This window comes from Podarcis cretensis (assembly GCF_951804945.1).
Source record: "Podarcis cretensis genome assembly, chromosome: 6".
Taxonomy (NCBI): domain Eukaryota; kingdom Metazoa; phylum Chordata; class Lepidosauria; order Squamata; family Lacertidae; genus Podarcis; species Podarcis cretensis.
Genome location: NC_137175.1, coordinates 100,597,857 through 100,618,039, shown reverse-complemented (window position 1 = coordinate 100,618,039; position 20,183 = coordinate 100,597,857). Strand labels below are relative to the sequence as shown.

The 20,183-nt window shown below is 43.0% G+C and overlaps 1 long non-coding RNA gene across 1 annotated transcript; it reads left to right on the top strand.

The window, feature by feature from the left end:
- Positions 1–510: 510 nt before the first annotated feature.
- Positions 511–1,015, top strand: LOC307218970. Its single transcript, XR_013840209.1, has 2 exons — positions 511–864; positions 967–1,015. It is a non-coding gene; the product is annotated as an uncharacterized lncRNA (long non-coding RNA).
- The last annotated feature ends 19,168 nt before the right edge of the window (positions 1,016–20,183 follow it).

Sequence of the window (20,183 nt, the reverse complement as noted above, 5' to 3'; positions counted from 1 at the left end):
AAATATACTTCCAGATTCATCTGACAAGGGAAGAAACCAAGAATAAAATATCAATTATTTTTGTATGCCACAACTGCAGCAAGAATTTTGTTAGCTAAGAATTGGAAAACGCAAGAAGTACCAACAGTGGAAGAATGGCAGATGAAGATGATGGATTTTTCGGAGCTAGCCGACCTGACTGGAAGAGTCCGCTACCAGAAGGAGGAGTACCAGGAAGACTGGATGAAATTCAAAGACCATTTAGTTAAATATGTTAAGTTAAATTAATTGGAAAAAGCTTGCATATAGCGGATAGGCTTGGGATTTAAATATGTAGTATGTGATGAATTAATATGTTTAATACTGAACTGGGAAGTAAGAAAGATGTTAAGTGATTAAGTTAATTTTATAAGAATACTGATTTGGAAAACTGTTAAAATGATATGCACTGAAATCCAACCGGGGGATACGAGGAAGTCACTTAACAAATGTTAATTAGATTAGTCATAATAAGGTTATGATTTATGTTTGTTTGTCTATTTGTGAAAAAACCAATAAAAATTTTTGGGGAAAAAATAAAACACTACATTTCCCAGCACCCCACAAAATGAGCCCTCAGCACCCTAACCTGCTGGGTTAAGATATCGCCAAAAATCCAAGGTCAGCGGAATCATTACAAAGGGCGCTAAGCTGCGGGGGAAAGCCTCTGCAACGTTTGTCGAGAAAACACTATGTTTCGCCAAATGCTTGGAGAAGGCCCCTTGTGACATTTGGCAGTGAAAAAACTACGTTTCATGGCGCCCCACAATATGAGCCCTCGACACCCTTACCTGCAGGGTAAAGATTTCGCCAAAAATATGACATTATCCGATTAACTCCAAAGCGGTGCCAAACTCCAGGAAGAGCCCCTGTAAAAGTACGTTTCACAGCTCCCCTCCCCCTCCCCGCCAAAAATGAGCCACCAGCACACTAAACAGTAGTTTCAAGATACTCCAGGAAGAGCCCCTGTAAAAATACGTTTCACAGCTCCCCCCCCCCCCGCAAAAAATGAGCCATCAGCACACTAAACAGTAGTTTCAAGATTTCGCCAAAAATCTGGGGTTGTCCGACTAACTCCAGAGCAGAGCCATATGCTGTAACAAGGCCCCATGCAACATTTGGCAGTGAAAACACTATGTTTTCCTGCACCCCACAAAATCAGCCCTCGGCACCCTAACTCTCAGGATCAAGATTTTGCCAAGTATCACAACTGGAGAGAGACCTGTTGCATAATGTAAAAGTGCTGTCTAAAATGTATAAGAGATTATGTGAAAGGGATTCCTGCGCCGAGCACTGGCAAAATGGCCCGTGCAATGTTTAGCAGTGAAAACCGCACGTTTCACAGCGCCCCACAAAATGAGCCTTTGGCACTCTAACCGAAAACCTGACGCTCTAACCGAAAACTTAAAGCAGCGCCAAACTGCGGAAAATGGCCCCCTGTAACATTTGGCAGTGAAAATAGATATATAAAAGTCAGTGCTTTATACGGTTCAGCCATCAGGTGTAGCAATGCACAAAGATTAAAGCCACGATAGCCAGCTCTGAAAAGCTGGGGTGATTTGTGTTTTCTGAGGCATGACCATGAGGCTTGGAGTTAATGACTTGTAACACATCGCAGTCATGTTGACACCATGAATCATGTTGACACGATTTAGCGCTTCTACGCATGCGCGAGTGGCGAAACACAGAAGTAACCCTTTCCGGTACTTCCGGGTCGCCGCGGGACCCAACCTGAAAAAAGGTAACATGAAGCAAAGGTAACATGAGGTATGACTGTACTGGAAGAAGCAAAGATCACCCGTGTCGAAGCAATATTCTTCAACATCAACTTCACTGGACTGGTCATGTTGTTCAGATGCCTGATTATTGTCTTCCAAAGAAACTACTCTATTCCAAACTTGAAAATGGAAAGCATAATGCTAGTGGTCAACAAAAGAGGTTTAAAAACTCTATCAAGGCAAATCTTTAAAAATATAGTATAAACACTGACAACTGGGAAACACTAGCCTGCGAGTGCCCCAATTGGAGAACAGCTTTTACCAAAGATGTCATGTGCTTTGAAGACGCTCAAACTCAGGATGAAAGGAAGACATGTGCTTGGCAAACTCTCACAGTGATCAACTCCCGCCCGGAATCCAATGTCCCCACTGTGGAAGGAGGTGAGGATCCAGAATTGGCCTCCACAGTCACTTACGGACTCACTGTTAAGACCGTGTTCGCAGAAGACAGTCTTACTTGGCTACAAATTATCACCAAAGAAGAACAGTATTTGAAAGAATGGATTCCATATACAGTGGTACCTCAGGTTAAGAACTGAATTCATTCTGGAGGTCTGTTCTTAACCTGAAGCCCCACTTTAGCAAATGGGGCCTCCCGCTGCTGCCACGCTGCCAGAGCACAATTTCTGTTCTCATCCTGAAGCAACGTTCTTAACCCGAGGTATTATTTCTGGGTTAGCATGAAGGAGGTGAGGACAGGTGACCCCACCTAGGCCTGAAGTCACCCCCCCCCCCCAAAGCAGGCTCAAAGCTTCTCAAAGCTTTTCAAAATCAATTTCTCAGCAGCTAAAAGGCATTAGCTAAGCATCAGAAGCATTTCGCTCTGCTGTAACAAAGGTCGCTTCTCAGGCTAGCTGACATTGCCAAAAGGTACATTCAACTTGCAACTTTTCTTTCCGGGAACTGTGCCAATAGAGCAAGAGAAAAGAAACATATCTTGGACATGCTGAACGCAAGGCTTCTCATCCCCCTTTCCTGGGAAGGGCGCCAAGAGTCCAAAAGAGTCCCAAGACAGGAGCGTTCTGTTCATGCTCAGGAAACTCGTCATGGGGCAGGACTCTTGAGGAGGAGAAAGGGGAGGGAACTGGAAGGGGAATATATACTCTATGCAAATGGCTGTGAACTCGTGCTTGTTTTGTGAATCTATCACACTTGCTCCTTCTGCCACCCCAGATGGCAGAATAAAGCTTTTTCTCTGAAACTATTCCTTGAGTGTCTGTTGACTCCCATTTCCTTGTTCCGGGCGCAAAGCTCTTCTCACCCGAGGCTAAAAAGCCTACAAGCAGAGTCTGTAACCTGAAGTGTATGTTAAACTTGCAGGGTATGAGCTTGCAGGGCAGCAGCTGAAGAAGGAGGAAAAAGGTGTTTCTTGTGTGTGTGTTTCCTGTGGCTGATTAGCTGCTCTCCCTGTGCAAAGGTCAGAGGGGGCAGGGTTTCTGTTGAATCATAGAATCATAGAATCATAGGACACAGTACTCCAGGTGAGGTCTGACCAGAGCAGAATACAGTGGCACTATTACTTCCCTTGATCTAGATGCAATACTCCTATTGATGCAGCCCAGAATTGCATTGGCTTTTTTAGCTGCCGCGTCACACTGTTGGCTCATGTCAAGTTTGTGGGCAACCAAGACTCCTAGATCCTTTTGACATGTACTGCTCTCAAGCCAGGTGTCCCCCATCTTGTATTTGTGCCTCTCATTTTTTTTGCCCAAGTGCAATACTTTACATATCTCCCTATTAAAATTCATCTTGTTTGTTTTGGCCCAGTTCTCTAATCTGTCAAGGTCGTTTTGAAGTGTGATCCTGTCCTCTGGGGTGTTAGCCACCCCTCCCAGTTTGGTGTCATCTGCAAATTTGATCAGGATGCCCTTGAGTCCATCATCCAAGTCGTTGATAAAGATGTTGAATAAGACCGGGCCCAAGACAGAACCCTGTGGCATCCCACTAGTCACTCTTCTCCAGGATGAAGAGGAACCATTGATGAGCACCCTTTGGGTTCGGTCAGTCAGCCAGTTACAAATCCACTGAGTGGTAGCATAGTCAAGACCGCATTTTACCAGCTTCTTTACAAGAATATCATGGGGCACCTTGTCAAATGCCTTGCTGAAATCAAGGTAGGCTACATCCACTGCGTTCCCTTCATCTACCAGGCTTGTAATTCTGTCAAAAAACGAGATCAGGTTAGTCTGACATGACTTATTTTTCAGAAATCCATGCTGACTATTGGTGATCATAAGAAGCGTGCAGACAGGACAAATACTCCCCCCCCAAAAAAAAAACGCCCTAGGTCTCCCCCAACAAACGTTTGAGACTAGCTCCCCTAAATCTAAATGCCCTGCAAGCTCTGATAAGCTCCTCCCACAGCTAATCACCTGCCTCAACAGAAACCTTGCCCCCTCTGACCTTTGCACAGGGAGAGCAGCTAATCAGCCACAAGAAACACACACACAAGAAACACCTTTTTCCTCCTTCTTCAGCTGCTGCCCTGCAAGCTCTGATAAGCTCCTCCCACAGCTAATCACCTGCCTCAACAGTTCTGGGCACCACAGTTCAAGAAGGACACTGACAAACTGGAACGTGTCCAGAGGAGGGCAACCAAAATGGTCAAAGGCCTGGAAACGATGCCTTATGAGGAACGGCTAAGGGAGCTGGGCATGTTTAGCCTGGAGAAGAGGAGGTTAAGGGGTGATATGATAGCCATGTTCAAATATATAAAAGGATGTCACATAGAGGAGGGAGAAAGGTTGTTTTCTGCTGCTCCAGAGAAGCGGACACGGAGCAATGGTTCCAAACTACAAGAAAGAAGATTCCACCTAAACATTAGGAAGAACTTCCTGACAGTAAGAGCTGTTTGACAGTGGAATTTGCTGCCAAGGAGTGTGGTGGAGTCTCCTTCTTTGGAGGTCTTTAAGCAGAGGCTTGACAACCATATGTCAGGAGTGATCTGATGGTGTTTCCTGCTTGGCAGGGGGTTGGACTCGATGGCCCTTGTGGTCTCTTCCAACTCTATGATTCTATGATTCTATGATGGAGGACCGCTGTAGCCACCCCCAACGACACGTTCTCAAGATGGAGAGTGAGGGAACAGCTGCAGTCGCCTGCGGTTCCTGCACAATGTTTGCCATCTGGCCAAAGGTTGCAGGCAACTTTACCTGCAGCAATTGCATGTTGATTGCCCTCTTAAAAGACAAAGTCCAGCAACTGGAGGAACGTGTGGCTACGCTCCAAAGAATTAGAGAGCTGGAGCTCTTCTTGGAAGCAACAGAGCACACCGTCTCCACCAAGGAGGAGACAGGGGACTCCCCTGAGAAGGAGGCTAGTTCACCAACACAGGAGCCAGATATATGGAGAAACGTGACTCAAAGAAGTAGGAGGCCCAGGGTTCGCTCTGATTGTTTAGAAATACACAATCGCTTTGAGGTCCTCTCCCCTAGAATGGAAGACGAAGAGCAGACTCCATTTGAGGATCTCTCCCTCATTACAGTCGATCAGGTATATGAAGACGAGCAGCAAAGTCAGTCCTCAGGGAATGTGCAGGCGACCTTGGAACGGACAGATCACGGAAGAACCCCGACCAAACCTAAGAGGAGGCGTGTAGTGGTGATAGGGGATTCCCTACTGAGGGAAACAGAAGCAGTGATCTGTGGGCCTGACAAGATGTCTCGGGAAGTGTGCTGTTTCCCCGGGGCTAAGATCCAAGATGTAACTCAACGACTGCAAGGAATCATAAAACCCACTACCCCTTCCTCTTGGTTCATATGGGAACCAATGACACTGCAAGCAATAGCCTCCAGAAGATCAAAAGAGAATACGAGGCTCTGGGCAGGAAATTGAAGCAATTAAATGCACAAATTGTCATCTCATCTGTCCTCCCAGTTGAACGATGTGGCCCAGGGAGAGAGGGAAAAATAGTGGAAGTGAACAGCTGGCTTCGCAAATGGTGTAAACAGGAACGGTTTGGATTCTTAGATCACGGACTGCAGTTTCTTGAAGATGGACTTCTGGCAAGCGATGGGCTGCACCTCACAACGGTTGGGAGGAATGTTCTTGCCAAAAATCTCAGAAACCTCATCAGGAGGGCTTTAAACTGACTAATGTGGGGGAGGGAGACAGTGCTCCTGAAGGTAGGAGTCTATCAATTGATGAAGATGATCATCCAAATGTCATAGACCAAATGGAGCAAACAGCACACAGACCTAGTGGTGGGAGGAAAAAATCCTTAAATAAGAGACACGGGGGAATGATTAATGGACTTCAATGTCTGTACACTAATGCGCAAAGCATGGGTAATAAACAAGATGAGCTTGAGCTCTTGGTACAGCAAACTAAATATGACATAATAGGCATCACTGAAACCTGGTGGGATAAGTCCCACAACTGGAATGTAATAATGGAGGGATACAATCTATTTCAGAGAAACAGACCAGACAAGAAAGAAGGAGGAGTGGCGTTATATGTCAGGGATGTGTATACCTGTGAAGAGATCCAAGATTTAGAACCTCAAAGCCAAAGTGAGAGCATTTGGGTCAAAATTAAGGGCGAGAAGAATAACAGTGACCTCATTGTGGGATTTTACTATAGATCCCCAAGCCAAACGGAGGACATAGATGATGCCTTCCTGGAACAGATGGCCAAGCATGCAAAAGGAAGGGAGATAGTAGTAATGGGCACTTCAATTACCCGGATATTTGCTGGATGTCAAACTCAGCCAAGAGCATAAGGTCAAACAGATTCCTCACTGGCCTTGCAGACAACTTCATTGTCCAGAAAGTGGGAGAAGCAACAAGAGGAACAGCCATTTTAGATCTGGTCCCAACCAATGTTGATGACCTGGTTAGTGGGGTAGAAGTGGAAGGATCATTAGGAGCGAGTGATCATGCTCTTCTGAAGTTTACTGTACAGCGGAAAGGAGCAGCCAAGCATAGGTAAAGGTAAAGGTACCCCTGCCCGTACGGGCCAGTCTTGACAGACTCTGGGGTTGTGCGCCCATCTCACTTAAGAGGCCAGGGGCCAGCGCTGTCCGGAGACACTTCCGGGTCACGTGGCCAGCGTGACATCGCTGCTCTGGCGAGCCAGAGCCGCACACGGAAACGCCGTTTACCTTCCCGCTGGTAAGCGGTCCCTATTTATCTACTTGCACCCAGAGGTGCTTTCGAACTGCTAGGTTGGCAGGCGCCAACCATACTAGGACTCAATTTCTTGACTTTAAGAAAGCCGACTTCATAATACTTAGGGAAGTGCTGGGTGAGATCCCATACAAAAAGGAAAGGGAATTCATGATGGCTGGGAGTTTGTTAAGAGGGAGATAGTAAAAGCACAACTTCAGGCAATACCAATGAGACGGAAACATGGAAGGTGCCTAAAGAAGCCAGGGTGGCTATCTAAAGAACTTTTGACTGAGTTAAGATTAAAAAAGGATGTGTACAAAAAATGGAAAAGGGGGGAAACCACCAAAGAGGAATTCAAATAGCCAGCACGTGTAGACACCAAGTCAGAAAAGCTAAAGCACAGAATGAACTCAGGCTTGCTAGAGAGGTTAAAAGCAACAAAAAAGGCAGATGCGTCAAAATCAATCTAACCTAAAACTTAGAGGAATACCAGAGGATTTAAATGTGAATATTAGAGCTAAAGTGGTGAAAGAGCTGGCAATATGGCTAGATAGAAAAGAAGAAGAGATAAACCATTGCTTGGTAAACATATTTCGAATAAGAACAAAATCGGCCAAGGCCAGAGGGAAAAAATTGCCAGGAGATGTAATAGCCATGTTTAACTCATTGGAGATAAGAAACGAAATTTTGAAACAGAACTATGTCAAAAGGTTATATATTGAAGAAAACCCAATTATTATTTACAAAGAGATTCCTTCGAGATTTCTTCGAAGGAGGGACCCATATAAAAAATTAACAAATCAACTGAAGAAAAATGGGATCTTGTATAGATGGGAGTTTCCGGAAGGTATTTCATTCTATTTCAAAGAAAAAAAGTTTAAACTGTCCACTATCTCAGAACTTCAAAAATTTGCAAGGAGATACGAGAAGGACCTGGGGAAAATGATGGGGGAGGAGGAGGTAGAGAACCAGCAAGGAGAAGAAAAAGGAGGGAGTGAAGAAGAAGAAAGAGAGGAGAGCTCAATAGGAGAAAGAGAAGAACTAGAGGAAGGAGACAAAGAACACTAAATTGTACACAGGTTTAATAAGTTAATTAAATAGTATATAACAGATGGCATTAAAAATACTAAACTGGAATGTGAATGGATTGAACAATAAAAATAAAAGGAATCAGATTACACACATATTACTGAAAAAGAACTGTGACTTAATATGTCTCCAAGAGACACACATAATAAATAAGCATAAGAGATTACTAAGCAATAAGAGATTGGGAATAGATTTTGTGACATCAGATAGAGTGAAGAAAAGAGGGGTGGTAATATACATAAAGGAAAAATATGATCCACAATTATTATACAAAGATGACCAAGGGAGAGTAGTCATTGTTCAAATGGTGTTTCAGGGAGAAAAAATAATTGTTGTGGGAATATATGCCCCAAATGATAAAAAATCAGCCTTTTATTTGGAATTAGGAGACAAATTGATGGAATGGATGGACCAAAAAATGATATTGATGGGTGACTTTAACGGGGTGGTGTCCCCAAACCTAGATAAGTCAACAAAAAAACAGGAGAAGAAGGAAGGTAAATTACCGAGATCCTTCTTTGATATGGTAAAAAATCTGGGACTGATTGATGCGTGGAGACTTAAAAACCCCACTACAAAACAATATACTTTCTTCTCAAACCCAAATCAGAGTTGGGGGAGAATAGACAGCATTTGGATTTCGAAGGAACTAACTCAAAATCTAACTAAATCGGAAATTTTTCCAAGAACTATATCTGATCATAATGCGGTCTCCATTGAGCTAAAAGGTAGAGATATCCGAACGGTTAGATGGAGGATGAATGAATTTTTATTTAATGATCAGAAGATTGTAAATAAGGCAATAGAGACAATAGAAGACTATTTTAAATGGAATTTAAATGGGGAAATTGCTATAGAGACTGTGTGGGATGCAGGAAAGGCAGTTATGAGGGGCTTCTTAATACAGAAAAATAGTCAAGTAAGAAAAGAAAAAGAGACAAAGAAGGAACAGATCCTAACACAGATTATGGAAAATGAAAGAAAGTTGCCTATCAACCCCAATGAGGAGATCGCAAAACAGAATATAAAGATATTACAAGCTAAATTTTCTACAATAATCGACCAAGAGGTAGAATGGAAAATTAAAATGATGAATCAGAGAACGTTTGAGTCAGCAAATAAGATAGGAAAATACCTGGCGTGGCAAATAAGAGAAAGAAGAAAACAAAATACGATTAGTAGGATAAGGGAAGGAGAAAGGATTGTGGAAGAGCCAAAAGAGATAAGAAAGATATTTCAAAAATATTACAAGGATTTATATAAAAGAGGAAAGGAAACAAAGCAAGAAATAGACCACTTTTTACAAGTGCATCACCTAAAACGAATTTCAAAAGAAGAAAATGAGATATTAGACCAGACAATTACTCAAGAAGAGATAAAAAAGGCTATTAAAAGGATGAAAAGTGGGAAAGTCCCAGGGCCAGATGGCCTTTCGGCCAAATATTATAAAACACTAAGTAACCAAATATCCCCAGTGCTAGGAGAAGTGATGAATAATATATTAAAGGAAGGAAGGATCCCGAACACCTGGAAGGAAGCATATATTACTTTGATTCCTAAAAAAGATGCAGATACTCTGGAAGTGAAAAACTATAGGCCAATTTCATTATTAAATAATGATTATAAACTATTCACAGATATAATGGCAGAAAGACTAAAAAAGGTTTTGAACAACAAAATACATAAAGATCAAACGGGTTTCCTTCCAGGGAGGCAATTAAGGGAAAATGTAAGGAATCTGATAGATATTATTGAATATTTGGATATGAGTATAGACAGACAAGCGGCCTTGGTATTTATAGACGCTGAAAAGGCATTTGATAACATCTCATGGGAGTTCTTGAAGAAAAGTCTGGAAACGATGGGAATGGGAGAGAAATTTAGAAGAGGGATAAAAGCAATATACAAGGAACAGAAGGCAAAATTGGTAATAAACAACACCACAACAGAATATTTTGGTATATATAAAGGAACTAGACAGGGTTGCCCCCTGTCCCCTTTACTGTTTATAACGGTACTAGAAATACTGAATGAGAGACTGAGGGGGGCAACAGAAATAAAAGGAGTGCAGGTAGGAAAGAGGGAATATAAAATCAAGGCCTTTGCAGATGACATCGTACTAACTTTAGAAGACCCAAAAAAGAGTGTAAAAGAAGCTTTACTAAAGACTGACGAATTTGGAGCCGTGGCAGGACTTAAGATAAATAAAAATAAAACCAAAATGTTGGTTAAAAATTTAACAAAGGAAGAAATAATAGATTTAGAGAGAAGGACGGAAATTGCAGTAGTTAAGAAAGTGAAGTATCTTGGGATATGGGTCACAGCTAAGAACATAAATTTATATAAGGATAACTATGATGTCACCTGGAGGAGTATAAAGAAAGACATGGAATTTTGGGGGAGGATGAAACTCCTTTTTGGGGAGGATAGCTGTTGTCAAAATGAATATTCTGCCTAGAATGCTATTTCTATTCCAGACCATCCCCATACTTAAAGACCTAAAACAATGCAAAGAGTGGCAGAGAGTCTTGGCAAAGTATATCTGGCAGGGGAAAAGGCCACGGATAAAAATGAAAATTTTGATAGATAAAAAAGAAAGAGGGGGCTTTTCTCTCCCGGATCTAAGTCTATACTACGAAGCGGCCTGCATACTTTGGTTAAAAGATTGGATAAAACTGGAGAATAGAGATCTACTGGATTTAGAAGGCTTTAATAATTGGTACGGATGGCATTCGTACCTTTGGTATGGGAAAGTGAAGGTCCACAAGAGCTTTCTAAATCATATTTTTAGAGGACCTTTATACCAATCATGGGAAAGGAATAAAAATCTCCTTGAAAGAAAGACCCCATGGTGGATCTCACCAATTGAGGCTTTAACGGTGAAGAAAACAAACATGGAGGAAAAAAACGCCACCTATGAGGAAATGTTAAGAAAAACAGACCAAGGGCCAAGACTTAGACCTTATGAAGAGATAAAAAAATCTATTCACTGGGTGGTTGCAATACCACCAGGTGAATGATTTGCTAAAAGAGGACAAGAAGAAGTTGGGTTTTGATGACAAAAAATCAAAATTCAATGTAGAAGTAATAGAAGGTAAAAACAAAACCCTATCTAGAATCTATGACATACTTTTAGAGTGGTATACAAAGGACGAGGAGGTGAAGGAGGCAATGATTAAATGGGCAATTGACTTTGGTTATAATATCGATTTTGAAAGGTGGCTGGAAGTGTGGAATTGTAATATAAAGTTTACAGCATGTATGTCTCTGAGAGAAAATGTTTGGAAGATGCTATATAGGTGGTACCACACCCCTGTGAAGTTGGCCAAAATGTATAGACTAAAAGATAAGAAATGCTGGAAATGTGGGGAGGTGGAGGGTGACCTATATCATCTGTGGTGGACATGCAAAAAGGTGAAAGGCTTTTGGGAATCGGTTTACAATGAGCTTAAAAGAATATTTAAATACACTTTTCCCAAAAGACCCGAAGCCTTTTTGCTGGAAATGACGGGTAAAGATATTAAGAAAGAAGATAGAACGATATTCCTCTATGCCACCACAGCAGCGAGAATTTTATTGGCACAATATTGGAAAGTGGAAACTATCCCCAATATAAATGATTGGCAAATTAAAATGATAAATTATGCTGAGCTTGATAAATTAACAGGTAAATTAAGAGACCACGATGAACAGAAATCTCTGAAAAATTGGAGTAAATACTGGAACTATATTGGAATAAATGCTTAATGTGATTGGCGGGGTCAGAACAATACTACCAGCGTGTGAATTTAGGCCTATAGATTAAAAATCAAATACGTAATGGAAGCAGATATTTGATACTTACCAAAAGGATGGAAGGAAGTCCAGGAGGTGGTTTTTGCGTGTGTGTGTGTTTTTTTTGTTTTTTTTAATCGTTTACTGTTTTGTGAAACAGCCAGATTAATCTATCTTTGTATAGTTAGAGAGAGGAAAAAGTTGGCTTGTATATCCGGACGCTTTTTTTGTTGTTGTTGTTATAATTTTTTCTTTTGTATCTGTTTGTATGTTTGTTATGTGTATAACCTCAATAAAAATGTATTTGGGGGGGGGGGAAAGGCTTTTATGGGTATGTTCGTAGCAAAAGGAAGAACAAAGAAACAGTGGGGTCACTCAGAGGAGAAGATGGTGAAATGCAAACAGGGGACACAGAAAGGGCTGAACTCCTCAATGCCTTCTTTGCCTCAGTCTTCTCCGATAAAGAAAACAATGCCCGACCAGAAGAATTTGGAGCAAATGATTCAGCAGAGGAAGCACAGCCCAGAATAACTAAGGAGATAGTACAAGAATACTTGGCTAGTCTAGATGTATTCAAGTCTCCAGGGCCAGATGAACTGCATCCAAGAGTATTAAAAGAACTGGCAGATGTGATCTCAGAACCACTGGCAGTCATCTTTGAGAATTCCTGGAGAACAGGCGAAGTCCCGGCAGACTGGAGGAGGGCAAATGTTGTCCCTATTTTCAAAAAGGGGGAAAGAGAGGACCCAAATAATTACCGGCCAGTCAGTCTGACATCAATACCAGGGAAGATTCTGGAGCAGATCATTAAGCAAACAGTCTGTGAGCACCTAGAAAGGAATGCTGTGATCACCAATAGTCAGCATGGATTTCTGAAAAATAAGTCATGTCAGACTCACCTGATCTCATTTTTTGACAGAATTACAAGCCTGGTAGATGAAGGGAACACAGTGGATGTAGCCTACCTTGATTTCAGCAAGGCATTTGACAAGGTTCCCCATGATATTCTTGTAAAGAAGCTGGTGAAATGCGGTCTTGACTATGCTACCACTCAGTGGATTTGTAACTGGCTGACTGACCGAACCCAAAGGGTGCTCATCAATTGTGTATTTCTAAACAATCAGAGCGAACCCTGGGCCTCCTACTTCTTTGCGTCACGTTTCTCCATATATCTGGCTCCTGTGTTGGTGAACTAGCCTCCTTCTCAGGGGAGTCCCCTGTCTCCTTCTTGGTGGAGACGGTGTGCTCTGTTGCTTCCAAGAAGAGCTCCAGCTCTCTAATTCTTTGGAGCGTAGCCACACGTTCCTCCAGTTGCTGGACTTTGTCTTTTAAGAGGGCAATCAACATGCAATTGCTGCAGGTAAAGCTGCCTGCAACCTTTGGCAAGATGGCAAACATCGTGCAGGAACCGCAGGCGACTGCAGCTGTTCCCTCACTCTCCATCTTGAGAACGTGTCGTTGGGGGTGGCTACAGCGGTCCTCCATCATAGAATCATAGAATCATAGAATCATAGAGTTGGAAGAGACCACAAGGGCCATCGAGCAGGAGTGCTCTGATGGTGTTTCCTGCTTGGCAGGGGGTTGGACTCGATGGCCCTTGTGGTCTCTTCCAACTCTGTGATTCTGTAACCTGAGGTACCACTGTATCATTCAATTTGTCCATGGCAAGTCTGCGTTTATCTGCAGGTTGTTCATATGTGGTGAGTTTGTAGAAGTCTTCAATCCAGTCATAGAAGGGAGACGCGCTTTTTTTCCAGCTCACCAGTATCAGTCTTTTTGCTGTGGTTAAAGGCATAGAGAGTCCACTCGTATTGCCCCTTTGTCAGGTTCCATGTGCTGGGTGTATAATTCGAAAGGATATTTTGCTCGGTAAAGGTACATTTGGCCTCAGCGATGGGAGTCCAGCAATGAATCATTTAGCTAGTGCAATGGAGGAGGAAGAGGTTGAAAATGCGAGACTTACTGGCACCTGTAGCAGCAGCAGCAGCAGCAGCTGGAGCGTGGCCTGCAGTGCCACCTGGTGGCCCACCTTGGAACTTCCATGCCCATCCCAAATTTAAAGCTTTAGGCATGTGTTTCACACACACACACACACACACACACACACACTAATTCACAAGCAGGAAATATCCCAAACAGCTCTTCCCCTGAAATATACATGGAGTTGAGAGTGGATTTCATGCTCTATATTCAGCTCATAGTAGCGAGGAATGAAAGTTCCCCCACAATATCTGCTTTATATACATTATTTACACAATGGGCTGCACATAATTGGCTAATTCTGGGATTCTCCTGTAGGCCAATCAGGTTGTGGATTCACTTCCACCTGGAGCTGGATTGGGTGGCTCCTGTGGACCAATCAGACTGCTGTATTGTTCTAGGACCAATCAGATTGCTGCATGTTGGATCCTATTGTTCTAGGACCAATCAGACTGTTGCGTTTTGGATCCTATTCAACTCAGTACATAACTTCCCCACAAACCACCCCCAAATTTCCCAACATAGGAATAGTGTGAGTGGAGGCTGGTTGCACCACATTGGAGACCCCAGGTGGAGTTGTAGGGGAATCTCATCCTTTACTTCCACACAAGGGTGACAGGCCAAATCATCTGTCAGGATAGCTAGGGTGGCCACGATTTCGCTGAAAACCCGATGTCTTAGGATTCACAACAAAGCAACGGCAAACAGCTGCTAAAGACCCCCTGAAATGTTTGGCAGTGAAAACCCCACATTTCATGGCACCCCCAAAAATGAGCCTTTGGCGCCCTAACTCACGGGATCCCAATTTCTCCAAAAGTCAGATGTTGTCCGATTCACTCCAAAGTGGCGCCAAACACCCAGGGAATGCCCCCTGCAAGGTTTGGGGGTGAAAACACTACGTTTCACATCGTCCCACAAAATGAGCCCTCAACGCTGTAACCCACATGGTTGTCAGGGGCTGGACTGAGGAGGAATGGTGGGAGCCCCCCCCTCTCTCGAGGACCTGCTCCACAACTCCAATTTATAAAGATTATAATCCAAGTTAACGAGATCTTCTTGCTATTAGAGGTCAAGAGATTTGTAAAAGTCAGTGCTTTATATGATTCAGCCACATGGTGGAGCAATACACAAAGATTAAAGAAGCCATGATATCCAGCTCTGAAAAGCTGGGATGGTTTCCTTCCTTTAAAGCTGAAGAATAGACCTTGGGGAAACTCCCACCTAAAGATGATTTTATTCCTTCTCAGCAGGGCAACCAAATCTCTGTAGTTAGACCTAAGATCCAAAAGGTATTTTGGGACGTCTTAAAAAATTTCCACTCTTGGCTGTTGTACTTCTAGGTTCTTCTGGTAGTGCCAACAGTCTCTTATTCTGTTCTTCTCTTTCTTCCCTCCTCTTCCAAATCTGAAGGCCCTCACAGTTTTAAACTCTTCTTGACCCAGATCCAAGTCCCAAAAATCAGCAAATTCCTGTGTGAAGAAGTCTATCAAACTTTCCTTCTCCAATTCAGGTAGGGCTCTGATCCTCAAATCCGTCTGTTTTTCTTTAAATTCAATCATAGCAAGCGTCGACTTATGGTCATCAAGTTGCCTCTGTAAGGCTGGGACTCTCTCTCACACCATTTGTGTGACTTTACATGCAGCAGCAACGGCTTTCTCCCTAGCTTCCTCCGCAGTCTGCCGTATCAAAGTAGATTCCTGTATCAATTTCTTGATTGTTTCTGTATTGATATTCACCTTTTGTCCCAGATTATTTATACTTTCTGTATTTAAGTCAATTTTAATAGTTGCAGCGTCCACTTTCGCATTTGTCACATCTATTTTCTTGTTAAGCTGTTCCAGTGAATCACTTATCTTACTTAATGCAACTGCTAAGGCCTCTTCTGTCAACATTCCTCTTGATTTTAAATATACTGTTACAAAAGCAATAGCGTAAGAAGCAGGGGGGCCTGATATTGAGGCTCTCCTAGATTGCTGCCAAGTCCTCCAGACCTTAATGTTTTTGCAGGAATTGACTAGTCCGTTTTTTCCTTTCCATTTGCCATAACACTTAACCGATTCAAGGTCAGTCCCAGAGTCTCACAGCTTTTTATCTTGCAGCTGGAAATTCCCCAGCCCAGCTCTTGTAACAGTTTCAAAAGCTTCCTCTAGGGGGAAACAGTTTCTGTTTATATTAGTCAATAATGTCCTCTTTTAAACACAGCTCAAACAATGAAGTTAGTTTCAATTTTCAGTTACTTTTACTCCTTTTTAAAATCAGACGGAGACAGTAGAAACAATGTATTTCTCTTATTAGCTAGCTGTCAACTAACGTTCTAATCGCTGTCAGTGAGCCTTCCAAAGAACATCAGTCCTGCTAGCAGCCCGTTTCCAGGGTCTGAGCGGCGGTATTTTAACTCTCTTCGCTCTCTCCCGCAGGCATATTCAGTTCACAACTCCCCCCCTCTTCTCCTGCCTCCAAGGGGGGGTTTTATGTTCTTTACCGATGGAAATTTAGTCCTTTCCAATAGGCTTTCCAAGGCTTCAGCTTGCAGCCTCAATGCTTCAGTCTATTTACAAAAGGGGAAGGCGGACTTCCTGTATTGAACCTCCCCGTTACGATACCAAATTAAACTTTTAGAAATCCAATTCTCCCGCTTCAGCTCTACTCACGGGTAATTACTTTAAAATCAAATTGTCCACAGGAAAAAGTCAGAGCTCTCTGGCAACAGCTATGCGGCTTCACTCCGTGGAAGAAGCAGACGATTCAAAGCACCGCGCCGTTCACCCCACGTCGCTCCAGACCCCCGAAACCGGGTTTCCCCGCGAGTAGGGGAGGCGCAAAAGGTGCCCGCCAAATCCCACGCTCACAGGCTTCTCCCGCCTGTGATTTTTTGCGGGTCTCCACCTTCGCCGTGACGGCCAGACCCAAATTTCCACGGGGCAAATTCCTCCCAATCAGATAGGATCCAACATGCAGCAATCTGATTGGTCCTAGAACAATGCAGCAGTCTGATTGGTCCACAGGAGCCACCCAATCCAGCTCCAGGTGGAAGTGAATCCACAACCTGATTGGCCTACAGGAGAATCCCAGAATTAGCCAATTATGTGCAGCCCATTGTGTAAATAATGTATATAAAGCAGATATTGTGGGGGAACTTTCATTCCTCGCTACTATGAGCTGAATATAGAGCATGAAATCCACTCTCAACTCCATGTATATTTCAGGGGAAGAGCTGTTTGGGATATTTCCTGCTTGTGAATTATTGTGTGTGTGTGTGTGTGTGTGTGTGTGTAAAACACATGCCTAAAGCTTTAAATTTGGGATGGGCATGGAAGTTCCAAGGTGGGCCACCAGGTGGCACTGCAGGCCACGCTCCAGCTGCTGCTGCTGCTGCTGCTGCTGCTACAGGTGCCAGTAAGTCTCGTATTTTCAACCTCTTCCTCCTCCATTGCACTAGCTAAATGATTCATTGCTGGACTCCCATCGCTGAGGCCAAATGTACCTTTACCGAGCAAAATATCCTTTCAAATTATACACCCAGCACATGGAACCTGACAAAGGGGCAATACGAGTGGACTCTCTATGCCTTTAACCACAGCAAAAAGACTGATACTGGTGAGCTGGAAAAAAAGCGCGTCTCCCTTCTATGACTGGATTGAAGACTTCTACAAACTCACCACATATGAACAACCTGCAGATAAACGCAGACTTGCCATGGACAAATTGAATGATACAGTGGTACCTCAGGTTACAGAATCACAGAGTTGGAAGAGACCACAAGGGCCATCGAGTCCAACCCCCTGCCAAGCAGGAAACACCATCAGAGCACTCCTGACATATGGTTGTCAAGCCTCTGCTTAAAGACCTCCAAAGAAGGAGACTCCACCACACTCCTTGGCAGCAAATTCCACTGTCAAACAGCTCTTACTGTCAGGAAGTTCTTCCTAATGTTTAGGTGGAATCTTCTTTCTTGTAGTTTGGAACCATTGCTCCGTGTCCGCTTCTCTGGAGCAGCAGAAAACAACCTTTCTCCCTCCTCTATGTGACATCCTTTTATATATTTGAACATGGCTATCATATCACCCCTTAACCTCCTCTTCTCCAGGCTTCAAATATCTTAAGGGCTGTCACATGGAAGAGGGAACAAATTTGTTTTCTCCTGCTCTAGACGGTAGGACTCGAACCCATGGATTCAAGTTATAAGAAAGGAGATTCCAACTAAACATTCATAAAAACTTTCTGACAGTAAGGGCTGTTTGGCTTTGGAACAGATTCCCACGAGAGGTGGTGGACTCTCCTTCCTTGGAGGTTGGATGGCCGTCTGCCATGGATGCTTTTGCTGAGATTCCTGCATCACAGGGGGTTGGACTAGATGACCCTTGGTGTCCCTTCCAGCTATAAGTATCTATGATTCTATGAAATTGATCTGGATTAATGACAGCCATCCACCAGTTTCATATGCAAAACTGCCTCACACCCCACCCCCTTACTGATTAAAATATATAAAAATACATTAAAGTAGACAAATAATAACTTACAAAAAGGATCAATAAATGTGTCACCTTTATTATATAAACTGTTATCATAATCACGTCAAAATTTCTTTTGTGAATGAAATAAAATGGTTTCAATCAGTTTTTAATAACCAACAATCAAATGTAGAGCTTGGGGTACATTTAAACACGGCTTAGATCAATTCCCCAGATGTTCAGTGTCCAGGGGTTCAGCGCCTGGCACCCAGAAACTCATGGCAAAGGGGAGTCTGGCACCAAGAAACTCATAACATTTCACTTCCTTGCAACCTAAGGAAAGCTGTTGATTGGCAGAAGACACTGGGCAGAAACAGAAAGAAACAGGGGGATGAGGAGGTCTAAGGGTGAAGTCCTGCTCCTGTCCATCATAATACTGGACAGATTATTATGGGATGTTGAGAAGGGTCATTTTTTACTATTAATTGAGAAACAGCAGCCATAGTTTAGGCCAGGAGTGTTTTTCCTTGATGACACCGCCATGTTGAAAAGTGTGTGTTTGCAAGGTGTTTCCTGTCCTGTCCAGAAATGCACCGTGCTGGATGAAGCCAGCTCTAGATATTTCCTAAATAAATTTTTAAAAACCTCACTGGAAGATATATTTGAAAAAATAATGTTAAGGGGAACAATTCACATTGTTAAGCAAGTTAGCTAAAGCAACAGGGTCAGGGCCTCCATTGTGACACGTCCCCCTGCTGAGTGACTTGTCTGAGGATTTTGGGAAGAGCAACTTGGGGATTTTGGGAGGAGCAAACAGCACGCAGACCTAGTGGTGGGAGGAAAAAATCCTTAAATAAGAGACACGGGGGAATGATTAATGGACTTCAATGTCTGTACACTAATGCGCAAAGCATGGGTAATAAACAAGATGAGCTTGAGCTCTTGGTACAGCAAACTAAATATGACATAATAGGCATCACTGAAACCTGGTGGGATAAGTCCCACAACTGGAATGTAATAATGGAGGGATACAATCTATTTCAGAGAAACAGACCAGACAAGAAAGAAGGAGGAGTGGCGTTATATGTCAGGGATGTGTATACCTGTGAAGAGATCCAAGATTTAGAACCTCAAAGCCAAAGTGAGAGCATTTGGGTCAAAATTAAGAGCGAGAAGAATAACAGTGACCTCATTGTGGGAGTTTACTATAGATCCCCAAGCCAAACGGAGGACATAGATGATGCTTTCCTGGAACAGATGGCCAAGCATGCAAAAGGAAGGGAGATAGTAGTAATGGGGGACTTCAATTACCCGGATATTTGCTGGATGTCAAACTCAGCCAAGAGCAATAAGGTCAAACAGATTCCTCACTGGCCTTGCAGACAACTTCGTTGTCCAGAAAGTGGGAGAAGCAACAAGAGGAACAGCCATTTTAGATCTGGTCCTAACCAATGTTGATGACCTGGTTAGTGGGGTAGAAGTGGAAGGATCATTAGGCGCGAGTGATCATGTTCTTCTGAAGTTTACTATACAGCGGAAAGGAGCAGCCAAGTATACTAGGACTCAATTTTTTGACTTTAAGAAAGATGGCTGGGAGTTAAGAGGGAGATAGTAAAAGCACAATACCAATACCAACAAAAGGCAATACAATACCAACAAAATACAATACAATACCAACAAAAGGCAATACCAATGAGACGGAAACATGGAAGGTGCCTAAAGAAGCCAGGGTGGCTATCTAAAGAACTTTTAACTGAGTTAAGATTAAAAAGGGATGTGTACAAAAAATGGAAAAGGGGGGAAACCACCAAAGAGGAATTCAAACAAATAGCCAGCACGTGTAGACACCAAGTCAGAAAATCTAAAGCATAGAATGAACTCAGGCTTGCTAGAGAGGTTAAAAGCAACAAAAAAGGCTTTTATGGGTATGTTCGTAGCAAAAGGAAGAACAAAGAAACAGTGGGGTCACTCAGAGGAGAAGATGG